General features: G+C 51.7%; 1 protein-coding gene across 2 annotated transcripts in view; it reads right to left on the bottom strand.

Moving 5' to 3' along the window:
• Window positions 1-12751, bottom strand: part of ZMYND11 (zinc finger MYND-type containing 11) — a 1608641-nt gene that overhangs the window by 78695 nt on the left and 1517195 nt on the right. The window lies entirely within an intron of this gene.

Raw genomic sequence — 12751 nt, 5'->3', positions numbered from 1 at the left:
CTCTTAACCACCAGATTCGAGGATGAAAAGACTTCCTCACCCGAGTTCTTGTAGGCGCCAATGGGCGCCAGATACATGCAGCATTTGTCTACCTGCACCCCTGAAAGGGTGAGGTGCCATAGAAGGATATAACATCATCCAACGAGCAAGTCAATGGATCAATTTCCTTTGATTCTGCCCAGTGACAGAATCTGGTCCACTTGCTTTTGTACTCGCTCCTGGTTGCGTCGCTCTTAGCCCTTAGCCTGTGACAGGTGCGGATGCTTCAGGGTAACCTTTTCAGGAACCACGCTGAAGGCTAACTTCTGCGGGGCGGGGTGAATCACTGTGCCGCCTTGCTGGGAGAGTAGCTGTGCTGGACCCATTGGCAGGTGTACCGGGAGCTGATCCGACAGACTGAGAAGTTCCAAGAACCAGGTTCTTGCGGGCCACCATGGCGCTAACAGGTTGAGCCTAAGGCCCACGACTCCCTGACCCTACAGATGATCCTGGGTCCACGAACCTCACACACCAGCATTGGGAGTGAGGGCAAGCAAGGCTGGGACATCCTTCGCTTCCTGGCTTGCTGCGAGCGAATGGATGTCCACCAGCAGAGTAGATGTACCAATCTGCGGGAGCAAAGGGTAGGAAGGAGGAGGAGGAGGAGGAATCGGGAGCCAGAAGCCTGTGGATACCACAGAGGTTCCATGGGTCCGTGAACTTTGTCTGCCAGAAGTGTACGTGAAGGGCAGGCAGGCCTGCCCCCCACCGGAGACTTGTGGATCCGGATGAGCATGAGACAACTTCTTCCCCTCTAAGGCTGGGGCTGAAGAGGGGGACTGGAAAAAAACCCTTGTTAGCCGCCTTGTGCTGTTTGTGCATGTGCTGGCTAGGGGATCTGTCCGGTTGTTTGGACCGTCTCTCCTGAAAGCCCCTAATCCTCTAAAGGACCGACCTTTGTCTGAGTGTTGGTGCGTTTGGCTGTAAGGTCTTGGTTGTGGTCTTAGTAAGAATAGATATAAAGATTTCGAATGTCTGGGAGCTATTATTTTTCTTATCAAGATCCTCATCCTTTGTTGAATGGACAGGCCACCCCCCACGAAAGACAGGTCTAGCATATGCTCCTGCACGTCTGGGTTGAATTTTGTCGCCTTGAGCCAAGCCATCCTTCTCATGGCCGTGGCAATACAAATGGCTCAGTCTGATGTGTCAATATGGGCCACTGTGGACTCCATTATATCTTGTGCTACGATTTTGGCCTCCGCCAGCCCAGCCTTCAAGCGAGCCTGGCTGTGGGTGGGGAGCTCAGGAAGGAAATCTGCAATTTCCCACCACAGCAACATGGCATCAGCGTTGGCCTGGCGCCATTGGAGAGTGGCGTGAGTATGTTTTTCCTCCTTGCCCACGAGTGCAGAGGCTGAAGCCGCCAATGAAGATTGTGGGTTAAGAGTATAGTGATGCTGCCGCTGTCACTAAGGAGTGCGGTTGGGGTGCTCCGACAATAGGAGGGAGCCCCCTTCCGTTTACCTATACTTAGCGTCGAGACGCCTATTGGTAGGCTGGGTATAGTGTGGCTTCAGCCAACCTTTTTTGGCTAATGCTTCGACATCCTTTTGAAGTGGAATTCCAGTTCGAGTAAGAACTTCAGACAGTACACCTGCCTCCGGTTGTTCCACCTGTGGCTGCGGGATTCCAAGCTACTCAGCCAAGCCCGCCAGTCGCTCATTAAAAACTTTGGCTGATGATGGGGTGTCTGGATCTTCCTCCTCATCTGTGTCCACTGTTGTGTCCTGCGGATCCAGGGGAAGCCGGAGGAGTGCTGGGCGCAGGCAGCTGTGCCATACTGATTATCAGTACTGGAGGCTGCTGAGTGGGCAGAGCCAGAGCTACTGTGATTGGTACAGGCATGGGAGCCAGGGGCTGAGCCTGACCCAGGGGTGGTACCGCTGTGGATTCTTGCGGCTGTATAGAAGGAAGCATGCCCCCGATTACATCCCTGGGGATGGTACCCATCTGTTGTGATCTCATGAGGGTGAAAAATTTCTCAAATAACCTATCTTAACAAGCCGGAGGTGTGCCTGATGAGATAGGCATAGGGGTAGCGCCCTGAGGCTGCAGTGTCCTGGGTGTGCTCTGTCTCGCTAAATTGGGCGATATGTATCTGTCCTTGGAACTGGAGGGATAGGATGTGGTCCAGATGACAGGTGTTGTCCAAGCCCACCTGTAAGCGCGCTCCCCTGCCTGATCTCCGTTGGGGAAGGGCACTGGTGAGTCGACATTTTGTCTGGCCCTTCCCTTCAGCCATTTTGTTTTGCTCTGTACCACGTGCCTGTGTCGTGGTACTTTCTGAACTGGGACCGGCCACCACCAGCACGGTGAGTGGTGGTGGTTGCGACCTTCCCTGCACCTCAGGTCGAGGCCTGGTCGGCAGAGTGCCCTCAGCCATGGTGTGCTGTGTGCAGGCGCCCCATCAGACATGGGTCCGGTAATAGGGCGTAGCCCCTCGGGTTGGGACCCGGTAATAGAGCCTTGCGGCCCCTCAGCGGTAGCACCGGTTGGATCTGGCGACCGGTAGCTGGAACAGTCTTGGTATTCCTGCTGGTTTCAGGACACGAGAGGTCCCTCCTGCTTGGATGCCTCCCAGGGAAGGAGTCACCCTTGCGTGGTGCGGAGGAGAACAGGCCACCTACCTTGGGCCTGGTCTTCCGTTTCACAAACGCTTTAGGTCCTCTGGAGGTGATCTTCCGAAGTATTCCCACCACCTGGCTACTCGATTCTTGAGCGTGCACGCCGAGTCAAGGCGTCGTACGCGATACAACCATTCCAGCCGTGGTCTGGGCCAAAGCACTGGAGGTAGAGGACGTGGGGGTCGGACATTGGGAAGGGACCCTCGCAGACTGGACACCTGTTGAAGCCTGCCACCGTCGATATGCGCCGGGGAGGAGTGTGGCACCAGAGGACAGAGCTGTACCTAACAATTGGAATGGAAAAAGAAGACAAGAATACTTCTCCAGGGAAGAGTGCGTGGAAATACAAGGCCAGAGGCCTAACCCATGAGAGCTGGTGAAAGCGGTCGGTTCCTGTTGACGGGGAAAAGACGACTGAGGAGTGGCGCCGGTGGGCAGAGTCAGGAGAGTGTGCATGCTCTCAGGGCTAAGCCCCCGCATGCACCCAAATTTAAATGAGAAGATGATTTTTCTGGTAAAAAGGTTCTGTCGACCGTCCCTAGAGAGGGATGCCCATAGAGTATCGAGGAAAGGGGACAGGAAGTAGGAGTAAGAGAGGAAGACAGATCTTTTGAGAGGGAAGTCTCAGACCATCTTCGGTAGGAAGGATGGTCTCACTCTCAACATCACCTTCTTTTTGGAAGGAAAAACAAATGGGTAGTGCGAGAAACCTGAAAGTATTCTCCCTCCTATTCCCCATGGATCCTCTACGCACCTATTCCCCATGGATCCTCTAAGCAGGTGGCCAGGGAAAGGCCATTGCTTTTGGATCCCGACCCTGGGGTGGACAGACGAGGGAAGGTCACCTGGGTGGAGGGTCTGTGGGGCCTGGGAGTGTGGTACCCTTGTGAGAAAAATGGTATCCTCTCCTTTCTCCAAAAATGATCAAATCGACCCATCCCTGGTCTTCATAGGGTATTACAAACCAACTCCCCCGACTTCTTCATACATCACTGTAAAAAGTACTGAGACAAGGAAGATATAACTAAGAGCAGTAAAGACTAGTTGCATTAACCACTTAGGTACTGAAATGATGAAGAGGCCCGCTGAGAGCAGTGGAGGTCAGGCATATACTCTTAATGATGGTCAGGCAGGGCTAATTGTGAACCCACACCTGCAGCCTGTTAAAGGGCTGCATGTGTATAAAAAAGCCTCACCTAATGAATCGTAGAAGACGTTCAGACCGAAGCAGTGGCAGTGAATTTACAGCAGCAGCACAGAGGGCAAGAGGGACAGCGAGTAACTGTCCGTGTGCATCACGCTTATGATTCAACGAAGAGTGGCAAAGGGAAGCTTGAAAAAGGGAGCTGTGCTGGGAGGCTGTCCTTTTTGCTATTGCTCAAGGTGCTCATTCTCCTGGGGACAGAAGCCAAACCAGGAGTGCCTGAGGGGCAGGAGGGAGAGCCCTGAAGTAAAAGCCTGAAGGCCTGAAGATCGGCACTGCAGGAACTTGCATTTCAGCAACCAGTGAGCTTCTAAATCAACAGAAACCTGGTATGCAAGTGTTTGAAGTTGCACTGTTAGGCAGAATCATATGTAGTACCCTTAGGGACCACTACATACAATTAAGACTACAAGTGGTAGTACAATTTCACCTTTGGTACAAGCCTGTACTACACAGTAAAGTGGTAGCGATGGCTGAGCAGCCAGACCTATCTCAAAAGCAAATGAGCAGTAATAAGAATTACACAAAGGACTACAATTACTGTGACTCAAGCAAACACTGACTCAAGGTTTCTGGTTAAAAAATATAAGTACATTTATTTTTAAACCATCTGTTCACAAAACACTTCACTTCTATTAAATAAAACCACACTCTAAATATACTACACACAACCAATTCCTCTTGTTCAGGTCAATTCAAGGTAAGTACATTAGGATTTGACAGACCAGTGTTGCGAAACAAATGCGTTACCGTGGGTTCTTACGCAATCACATTTTGACAGTAATGACAGTTTGGTTTTACGAAAGAAAAGCATACCCGCGGGAAGAAATGTAACCGTAGTCAAACACACTTAGCACAAAGAATTAAAACAAGGGAATAATGGATAAAAATCATAGGCAATACTTTTGTCAAGGCAATAGAATCAGAGGACGTTTTCTAAGACGCAGATAAAAGTCAATAGGCCTGCGCCAGTGTGAAATGGAGCAGGGCTCTGTTGTCGAGGATCACACGGTGAGAACAGTTCAAGATTAACGTTGCCAGGAGTACTGGATATTGTCAAAGGGAGGCAAAAGTTATAAGACGGAAGAAAGAAAGGACAAGCCTTCGGAAAGGAAAAAGGGTTCATCCTGATTCCTCAAGGTGAGACGGAGAGAGCGACCAAATGGACACAGTACCTTATTCGGATGAAGAAAGCTGGTGCTATGGCAGTTGTTCCTGGTAGTTTCTGCAGACTCACGGTTTCTGAAGCTTCAGTCGCGGGGACAAGAAGGACGACGTCTGGAGCGATCTGCACTACCCAGGGATGAAGCCAGCAGCAGCAAAGCAACGATGAATAAAAGGTGCGCTCCTTAAAAATAGGAGAGGGCTCTTCTGATGGCTATCCGGACCACTACAGATCAGTGCAGTGATTTCGACCCATAAGAGGATTTTCTGGCTGTAGAAGGTGAGCTGGTTGATCCCACCAGGCTCAAGGGAAGGAGACTCCGGACTGGATCTCCTCTTTCGTTGAAGGGTAGATAGCTCAGGACTGCAGCAGTGCTTCACTGGGATCCAGGAGTTGCAGAAGCCGTCTTCTTCTCCACTTCTCTTCGGTTCTTGTAGTTCCAGTGGTGACTCTGACTTCCAGGCCAAGAGTCCTGCCTTTTATGCTGAACTCCCCCATTCGCACAGCCTCGCTGTCAATCACACAGCAGGGGGGTTGTCCAGCAATGACAACCACCTCAGCCAATGTACACAAAGTGCGACTTGGGACTCCAAGGAGACCCTGTGCAGGGGGTTGCTAAACCCCTCCCTCACATTCGGCCCACCTAGACACCCAGACGCCAAAAGAGGGCTTCTTCGCAGAAGTCTGCCAAAGGACGGAGAACAAGGAAACCACACCTGGTTTGGCGCGGAAAGCAAACCACAAGAAAGACCTTTTCACCACGAAATGGTGAAAAACCACGCTAGGACCCAAAATAAAAATGATATAGGGTAGCGGGTTTTATGTTCACGTCTGTCACCACAGCCAGAACTCTAACACAGGGATCTGTGTAAAAATGATAGTTACCACTGCCACCAGCCATGTCGAGTCGGGAAGGGGGACACAAAGTTCCCCTTGAGGTACAGAAGGACAGGGGAAAGATATTCCCCTCCAGCACTCCATGGTAAAATGGTTTGTACTGGATCTGTATTTAAAAAGGCCTAGTAAAGCCAATGGTGACTTTACAGGTTTCTCGGGGGAAAGTAGTCATCCCCAGAAATGGAGTTCACAAGGGAAGTCTAAAAGACAACTCTGTGTCACTGCACTAAAGATGCGGTGTGACACACAAGTAAAACGATGATGCCTAGGGAGTTGGTAACTCTATATAGCCCACGAGCACAAAGAGTACAACATACACAAAAATACACTGTAAGAGTGGGAAAAAAGGCTCACACTCTTACCAGGTGGAAAAAATAAACCCCAGAAATCCAGCAAAGCTGCTGAGGGACTCACTATGTAAGGGAAATTAGCCATAAATGAGATTTCTCCCTAACATGCACGCAAGGATATTTTGTATCGGAGTGGACGTGTGAATGCAAGACAAGTTATCTAAGGTCGCCGATCAGAATCCTTATGAAGCAGTGAACATTAAAGCATGTTAACTCATAAAGCGTAGTGAATACTTTGTTATGGAGTGTTCACATGCAGAAAAAAGCATGGTATCGAAAGCCTCTGAGCGCTGGGTGCATTTAAAGACAAACTTCAAAAACTTATTTCAGTGAAACCAATTGAAAATAATAGAATAATTTCCGGAGAAACCTTTAACAATGACTTAGTGCCGAACAGAAAACAAGGGTTGCAACAATATATATGCATTATTTCGAATGTCGTATGAAAGGAAATCATCACTTGTGAAGATTCTAAAAGAAAGGAAGCTTTCCCAAACATATGAATATACCATGAGCCAATTAATACAGTGAATGAAATTTACACCCCACAGGAAACTCCTACATATTACTGGTGCTGAACAAAAAAGTGTGAATTTAAAGAAACCACTGTTTAATGAACTCTCAGATAAAACTAACTTTAACCAAGTCAGTAAATTCAACATGCAGCATTAAATGTGAAATTAAAGAAACCAATATTGCACAAACTATAAAGTGAATCCGGGGGCGTGGCTTGCGTTGAGGAACGAAATCCCGAAGCTCCCGCATGATCCGACTGAAGATCCGATGAAGCTGGGAGAACGCACACGACAAATCGTGTAAAAAGTACAGGAGACGCGTCGGAAGGTGTGAGGCACCGTTGGTAGCAGTCCCGAAGAAAATTGGACCAGGATTGGCCCAGGAAGACGACCAAAGCTACAGCGAGACCGGCACACAACATGTCGGGCACGGCAACCCGAGGCGGATAAGGAGCCCTGCCAGCAAGATAAGACCAGTGGCAGCCAGGGAGCGTGGAGCGCAAGGCAAGGACCGTCACGTGTGAGGAAGGCGAATCCAGCAGGGGGGCCATTCGACAACCAGACGCTGTGCTCAACAGCAACAAGGGGCTGTGGAACAGAGCCGCCAACAGCAAGAGGCGAGTGGAACCGAACAGCGCAGACACCGCGCACACCCAGTGGAACGCAAGTAGTGTGGAGGGGAGCCGGTGGCATGGACTCTCCAGCAGGAGGGCAACGGAGGCTCTCGCAATCACAGCCGGAGGACCCCGCGCACCACCCAGGGCAAAAAGAAGAACGCTCGAGAGATTGCAAATCTCTATATGCCCTAAGGGCTGTGAACTCGCAAGCGGGCACTAGAGGACAAGGGCGTGCAAGTCCCAGGCAGATCACCCCAGCCACTTGAGAGCCGCGACCGGACACTGCGGTCCGAGCGGCGAGACAACAATAGAGGAAGACCGAGGGGCAGGGGGACGCTGGGAGAACCAGCAGCAGGCCCCTTGAAGGAGAGCAAAAGCCTGAAGCGGGTCTAATTGAGAACAACTGCCGGAGGAAAGCGAGACCGCCCGGACAAGAGTCACACAGGCAGGCTATCGGACCTACAAAGGGCACAGGGGACCCCTCCTGGATGATGTATTGAAGGATGCAGACTGCGGTCCCAGCACTGAACCCCAGGAGCAAGGTAGGAGGCCCGCAGACGCCCCTCGGAGCACCGTCATAAGGCAAGATAAATAGTCTCCAATACGCAACTGGGGGCACCCGCAGAACGAGAGAGAGTACAGCCCACAGCACACAGCCTCATATTGGTGAGCTACAGTGAGTGGGCCCAGACTCAGAGGTGCCCCGGAATAAGGCAGAAATAATCCCTATAAAGACTGAGTGAGTGGAGGCCCAGCCCAATACCCAACTGGGCAGATCAGGCACTGGCAAAGGCACATACGCATACGTGGGAGGGCACAGTCCTCTGATCAGGACACCACAGCCCTCGCCGCGAGGACTGCCAGTTGGGATCCAAATGGACCTCTAGAAGGGAGCGCACAGACCTCAGATGGGCAGGCACCCTAGGGCCAAGACAGCAGCGGGCAAAACCACAGACCGGAAGAAGGCGGTAGAGCTGGGACAATGTGGCCCTCGCAACAGGAAAGCCGGCTGGGAGTCGAGGCTGGCCACAGGAGGGAAGGAAGGGCATGGACCAGACGCGAATGAACCCAGCAACACAAAACCCCAAAACAGAACCACGCATTGAGGCGCCGAGACTAGCCCATAACAGGGATGGCAAGAATGAGGCTTGACAATTAGACATCAGCAGCAAGGCCAAGACAGAGGAAAGGGGACCCAAACACTGCGGTCACAAGCGTTTAAACGCGAGCCAGGGGCCGCACCAGCAGACAGGGCGGACTAGCCTTGCGAGACAAATAAACGCTACGTGAGAGGCCACAGTCCGCCGGGAAACAATTGCGCATCGACCAGCAGGAAAAAGGGCAAACCTGGCATAAAAGACACAGATAAAGACCACGCCCTGATAAAGGCCCACATAAGCAGAGGCCTAGTTTAAAGGAGCAGGGCATTATAACATACGCCAAAAGGGGGTTTGACCCCATAAAAGGAGAGCAGACAGCAGAAGGGAGTCGAATCAAAATCACAGGTGCCACGTCACGGCTGCTCACCATCAACAGGGCCCTGCCTGTACGAGAGGACCGTGGTCACAATGGAGCAAGGAGTACAGACCAACGATGACACGGACCAAGAAGTCCAGAGGGTCACAGCAGCAAGGACCCACGCCACAAGGGGAGGCATCAATGAGCAAAAATAGTGCTGAGACGCCAGCTGGACACACATCGGCGTCAGGGTGGAAGCAAGACTGGGACCACGACGAAAGAGACAGGGCACCCCCAGCATGGACATGTCGGAAAAGCAGAAAGGGGGGGGGGGGAACAAATAAGCATGGAGGTGTTTGCCCGAAAACCGCTGCGCCCCAGGCGGAGGTGCCATGTGCTGGCCCCAGCATACCGGACACTGCACAGGTTGAGAAAGGAAAATAAGAAAGTTGCGCCCTGGAGGCCATAGCGGCGCTGAAAACCTCCCTTGAATTTAAAATGGATGCAGTACTAGTGGACGTGGGACTCCTACGACAAGATGTAAGGAACCTATCAGAAAGGGTTGGCACAGCAGAACAGCAGGTGCAGAGTAACACAGCAAACATAAAAGATATCCAGTGCCAAATGGAGGTGGTGTTGGACAGAATATGCACCTTGGAGCAGAGAGCTGAGGACGCAGAAGGAAGAGCCAGGCGCAAAAATGTGTGCATAGTGGGGCTGCCGGAAGGCGAAGAAGGCAGCAACCCCACAGGATATGTAGAGAACCTACTGCTTCAAGAGGTGGGGGCAGGGAATCTGTCCCAGGGATTTGTGGTGGAGAGAGTGCACAGGGCTCTAACTAGGAAACCTCACCCCGGGGCGCCCCCAAAACCCATGAAACCCATGATAGCAAAGATCATGAACTTCAGAGATAGAGAAAAGATCATGGCATTTTCGAGAGAGGGAGGAGTAATAACAAGGAACGTTACCAGAATAACTATGTACCCAGATTACACAGCGCAAGTGTAAAAGCGCAGAGCACAATTTTGGCCAACAAAGGAACGCCTCAGGGTCGCCAAGGTACGTTTCATGCTGTTGTACCCGGCTAAATTGAAAGTGCTATACAATGGCAGGCCATACTACTTCGAGACCACGACAGAGGCCCAAGAATGGATGGACCAGCAAGGGATCCTGCAACTGAGAGACAGGGATGAGCGGGACAACAGGAGCCCGCCTAGCCCCGGATGACCCACGAAGAAGCACAACGTACAGGGGAGTGAGAGCAGGCCGCCAAGACCCACAGAGGTGACCCCGCAGAGGACTGTATTTGTGTGGCCAGTTTTAAAGGCACCATGCCGAAAAGAGTGCCCCCACAGGGAAGGGAGCACTTCGTAAGCGGCGAAGCCCGAGCAGGGGTGGGGGAGGGAGGCTGGGCGTTTGTTTATAGCTGTTGTGATTGCATGGTTAGTTAGGTTAGGTGAAGGCACGAGTGGAGGAAGAAGTATTAAATGACAAGGACACAGCAGAGGATATAAAGAGACCGATCAGAGCTACGTCCAAACACAGAGAACCAGAGAGACATACCGGGGAGATGGGCCCGCGCAGAACAGATGGAAGAGGAGAACACTGAGGTGGGCAAGAACCAACACTACCCCAACAACTTGGGGGAAGAGAGAGCGGGCCCGGAAGCACCAAACACTAGGACGACAACAGCACACGAGCCCATGGGACCGAGTGGGCCACAGGAATCAGCGGACACATGGGCCAGGAAGTACTAAATGTCACATGGAACCATGGGGACCAAATGCCTACATTAAGAGGCTGATGGTCTACGCCTGGCTGAACAGGGCAAAGGTCCACATTGCAATGCTGCAAGAGACACACCAGACGGCCGACAAGCAAGATAAGGTGGCCAAGAAGTGGGGAGGCCAGATGTACAGTTCAACATACTCAAAGTACGCAAGGGGAGTGTTGATGTGGATCGCTCCACGGACCCCGTTCCAACTCACAAAACAAGAAAGGGATGCAGAGGGCAGAGTCCTGATCATACAGGGAATGCTGGAGAACTGAGAGGTGTGCGTAGGGAATACGTATGCCCCTAATCACGATGCAACAGAGTTCTGGCCCCATATAGGGATGCATCGATCATCTGGGCCGCTGACTTCAATGTACATTGGTCCGCTGACTGGATAGATCGGACACCAAGCACAAGAAACCAGCGCCGCCAGCCAGAGCACTACGGAAGATATTGGAACAGCTCGAGCTAGAAGACGTCTGGAGAAAGGTACATGAGGGCATCAGGGAATGCACACACTACAGCGCCCCGCACGGGGTATTCACACAAATAGACTATCTGTTCATGGGTAAGGAGGCACTGGGGGAATTCACTGGGGCACACATTCATGCACGAAAGCTATCAGACCATGCCCGGCTGGGTGTGGCATAGGCACACAGACAGAAGAGCCCCCATTCCCACATGGAGGCTGAGGGCAGAAGCATTGTTGGAAGGGGAATTCCAGGAGCACACCCAGAGCATGATAGACTACTATTCTGAGCACAATGTAGCAGTGTGGATAGCACCGGGACGGTCTGGAAGGAACTTAAGGTGGTGGTCAGAGGGGTGGCAATAGGGAAGACTGCAGGCCTCAGGGGAGAGATTGTGGCTGTCACACTCACCTGTGTCTCTGCAGGAGCGATGGACAAGCCTCCCTTGACCCAGAGTCTTCACTTCCCCTGTTTCACCCGGAGGAATACCTGTCAAATACTTGGTGTACACTCAGACCTGAATTCACCAGATTCCCCTGGGCCCTTCCCTTCTCTTTACTATGTGCTGTGATGCCCCCCTATGGGCTTACTTTGATCTTTAGTAGGGTGTGCACTCCATCCTGCATTCGCAGGGGCGCGATTTACTCATAGGCTGAGTTCAGATGCCAAACGCTGTTTTATGCCTTCACAGCGAGGCCGAGTGTTCAAGACGCCAGTTTCTTCACTGGCTAGAAAGTCCCTCCCACAAGTGAACGTTGCGCGGAGAATGTTGAGTGTCCAAAATTGTCGGTATTGTCTTTGTTTGCCGGGATTTTTGTGGGTGAGTAGCACTGCGTGTAGAAGCTGGCTGCTGGTAGATTTGCGCAGCGCCTACAATTCAAGCGCGCCTGGTAATGTCTCTCCCTTTCCCTTGCAGGAGAAAGTATGTGGTATTAACGCCTCGAGTCCGGGTTTAGCGCTACTGGAGACTTGATGGTTGGGTAAGTATTCACGGAGGCTTTTGGTAAGTATGCACCGCGAGCGCAGTGAAATAAGTGTCCGCGTTATTGGGGCGAGCACAATGAATAATGTCTCTTCTTTCTTTTGCAGGGGTTGGTGCACTCGTACAAGTGACGTGGATTCCAGCGTCGCGTGAAGATTCGGTGAGTATGCGCAGCGTTACTGATGTGCGCGTGCTAACGCAATTCTTCTTTGTTCTTACAGGTGCCGGTGTAGAAGTCCCCTCTTGACTGGAGATAGCTGCGGCGTGGAGTAAGAACAGAGGTTCTTCTGGAGCAGGTAAACTGAAGCAGAATGATCCAGAGAAGGTAAGCAGAAGCAGGATGATCCGGAGCAGGTAAGCAGAAGCAGGATGATCTGGAGCAGGTAAGCAGAAGCAGGATGATCTGGAGCAGGTAAGCAGAAGCAGGATGATCTAGAGCAGGTAAGCAGAAGCTGGCTGTTCCAGAGAACGGTGTTAGGCAGAATCCTGTGCAGTGCCCTTAGGGACCACTACACACGATTAAGACTACAGGTGGCAATACAAGTTTTTCCTTTGGTACAAGCCTGTACTACTATGTCAGAGAGGTAGCAGTGGCGGAGCAGCCAGGCTTATCTCAAGAGTTTATGAGATTACACAAAAGGACCACAATTACT

Source organism: Ambystoma mexicanum, chromosome 2q, assembly GCF_040938575.1.
Source record: "Ambystoma mexicanum isolate Mex_15411 chromosome 2q, UKY_AmexF1_1, whole genome shotgun sequence".
Lineage (NCBI taxonomy): Eukaryota > Metazoa > Chordata > Amphibia > Caudata > Ambystomatidae > Ambystoma > Ambystoma mexicanum.
This window is presented reverse-complemented; position numbering and strand designations above follow the sequence as displayed.